Source organism: Microtus oregoni, unplaced genomic scaffold (assembly GCF_018167655.1).
Source record: "Microtus oregoni isolate MIOR12 unplaced genomic scaffold, Mior012 000104F_ref0000108, whole genome shotgun sequence".
NCBI lineage: Eukaryota > Metazoa > Chordata > Mammalia > Rodentia > Cricetidae > Microtus > Microtus oregoni.
Window position 1 is genome coordinate 3,191,206 of NW_024544718.1, and position 3,503 is coordinate 3,194,708.

A 3,503-nucleotide genomic window follows, 5' to 3' on the forward strand; every position below is an offset into this window, starting at 1 on the left:
CGCTGCTCAGGAGCCAACGATTTCTGGCGCGGCCCTGCAGTTCACACCCCTCCAACCTCATCAAAGTGACGACTACTCACAAACTGCTCGCTCCAAACATTTGCTTGGGGCGGCTCTAAAAAGTATCCATCAAATGGCCCATTCTTCTTGCTAGTTTTTTTTGTTTGTTTTTTGGGTTTTTTTTTGGTTTTTCGAGACAGGGTTTCTCTGTGGTTTTGGAGCCTATCCTGGAACTAGCTCTGTAGACCAAGCTGGTCTCGAAATCACAGAGATCCGCCTGCCTCTGCCTCCCGAGTGCTGGGATTAAAGGCGTGCGCCACCACCGCCCGGCTCTTCTTGCTAGTTTTAAAGGGCAAACTTGGGCTGCAAGAGAGAGGCCTTGAGTTCAATAAAAACACACACAGACAAGATGAAAGAAACCAGCTGACAAGGCTGAAGCACTTCCTGCCCACAAAACCACTCACCTGCTGTCAAGCCAGTTCCTAGGCCTCAAATGTGCCTCATATACGCCTACAGGGAGCAAAGCCCCTCCCCCTCCATACGTCAACAAAGACCACTCCCAATTGGCCTTTAACCTATATCGATCCTAAGCGTTGGAAGAATCCCATCTAGATTCTCTTCATTGGACGAAAGTGGAATGAGACTCTCATGGCAAGGGCTGTGCTGTAAAGCCAGAGGTGTACCGCCGTTCAAGGACGGGACAGGTGGCAGCAAGGATTACAGAAAGAAAAGAGCAGGAATTCACATGCTTGCACACTACAAAGATAGGGGGGAGAAAGGAGACACTGCTGCTCAGCGTTTAAAACTGGGGAGGAATAGGGCACAACAGCACAGACTTGGAGTCCCAGTAGTCAGAGGCTAAAACAAGAGAATCCATTGAGCCAGGCATTCTGGATCCACCTGGGAAAGCCAGCAAAGTAGTGTCAAAACCACAAAACAAATAAATAAGAAGTTGAGCACTCCAGCCAGATAAGCAGCTAGGCAAACTGCAGACCTCCACCTCTTCCTCCATTCTTTTCAGTCCAATCCCCGGTCTCATCCCAGCTTTGTAGCTGACTACCGGCTGCTGCCTCTCCTCCCCCTCGGCTCCCATTCCCAGGGGACTACGCAGATCCTGGTGGAACACCATGCTTTCCATCTCTCTTATGGACCACTTCATCCTAACCTCCTAGCCCACCCCTATTCCTAAGTATCGGCTTCCAATGCCTAGAAAAACGTTTTACCCAGAACCCCTAGTGGACACACCTATCAAGATCCCAGAATTTCCTATGAGGCACCACACAGTCGCCATACCCTCCTATGTAAGAACCAGAGAGAACAACAGAAACCAAAGAACAAAACATCCATCCAACAAAGCCAAGACCAGAGAACAGCACGCACAATTACAAGCTTCCCAAACCCAAATGCCTAGACTTCACATAAAAGCACAATCTGTAACGAGCAGGATAACATGTCTCCTCTAGAGCCCAGCAATCCTACCACAGCAGGCACTGAGAATAGCAACATAGCCAAAGCACAAGAAAAAGACCTTAAAACAGCATTTATGAATATGATAGAGGTCCTTAAAGAGGAAATAAATTCCTTAAAGAAATCTATAAAAACACAAACAGTAGAAGGAAATGAATAAGATTGTTGAAGACTTGAAAGTGAAACTAGCTAGAACCAACAAAGGAAACCCAAATTGAGGGGAACTTGGAAATGAAAAATTTAGGGGCAGAAACCTCAGAGGCAAGTCTCACCAACAGAATATGGAAGAGAGATTCTCAGGCATTAAAGACATGATAAAAGAAATGGATACCTCAAAGAAAATGTTAAATATTTTAAAATCCTGGCACAAAACATCCAGGAAGTCTGGGACACAATAAAAAGACCAAATCTATGAATAATAGGAATAAAGGAAGGAAAAGAAACTCAGGTCAAAGGCACAGAAAATATTTTCTTTTTTTTTAATTTATTTATTTATTAAGGATTTCTGCCTCCTCCCTGCCACCGCCTCCCATTTCCCTCCCCCTCCCACAGAAAATATTTTCAACAAAATCATAGAAGAAAACTTCCTGCTGGGCAGTGGTGGCGCATGCCTTTAATCCCAGCTCTTTGGAGGCAGGGGCAGGTAGATCTTTGTGAGTTCGAGACCAGCCTGGTCTACAAGAGCTAGTTCCAGGACAGGCTCCAAAGCTACAGAGAAACCCTGTCTCAAAAAAAAATTCTTCCCTAACCTAAAGAAGAAGATGTCTATCAAGGTACAAAAAAAATACAGAGCAACAAATAGACTGGAGAAGAAAAGAGAAGCCCATCAGCATCTAATAATCAAACTTGCAGTTAAAATTTGCAAGGAAAAAAGACAAAGAAACAAATAAAGGCAAATTTCTTAGAATTGTACCTGGGTTCTCACTGGAGACTCTAAAAGTCAGAAGGCCCTGAGCAGATGCTAATAGACCACAGATGCCAGCCCAAACTACTATAGCAGCAAAACTTTCAATAACAAAACATGGACAATATAAGACACTCCATGATAAAAAAATTAAACAATATTTACATAAAAATGCAATCCTACAGAAGGTGCTAGAAGGAAAACGCTAACCTAAAGACTTTACTACACCCAAGAAAACACAAGTAATGAATAAACACAGAACAGCAAATCAAAAGAGGGGAAATACACACAACAACAAAATAACAGGAATCAACAAACAGTGCTTATTAACATCTCTAATTTTCAATGGTCTCAATTCCCTAATAAAAAAACACAGGACAGACTAACAGAATGGGTGCAAAAACAGCATCCATCCTTCTGCTGCATTAAAGAAATAGACCTGAAGAGCAGGGAAATACATCAACTCAGGATAAAAGGATGGAAAAAGACATTCCAATCAAATGGATCTAAGAAGCTAGCTGGCATAGCCATTTCAATAGCTGAAAAAAAATGGACTTCAAACTAAAATTAATCAGAAAGGATAGGTAAGGAACTAAATACTAAAAAAAAAAAAAATCCACCAAGAGGACATTTCAGTTCTTAACTTCTATACACCAAACACAAGGGCACCCAAGTTCATAAAAGAAACACAACTACAGGGCCGGGTGGTGGTGGCACACGCCTTTAATCCCAGCACTTGGGAGGCAGAGGCAGGTGGATCTCTGTGAGTTTGAGATCAGCCTGGTCTACAAGAACTAGTTCCAGGACAGGCTCCAAAGCTACAGAGAAACCCTATCTCAAAAAAGAAAGAAAGAAAGAAAGAAAGAAAGAAAGAAAGAAAGAAAGACATCTGCAGCTTAAACCACATATTGTCCCTCACACAGTGACAGTGGGAGACATCAATACCCTGCTCTAATCAACAGACAGGTCATCCAGACAAAAACTACACAAAGAAACATTGGAGCTAACTGACATTATAAACCAAATGGATCTAACAGATATTTATAGAACACATATTCATCCAAATACAGAAGAATATAACTTCACCTGATGGAACTTTCCCCAAAACTTATCACATACTCAGACACAAATC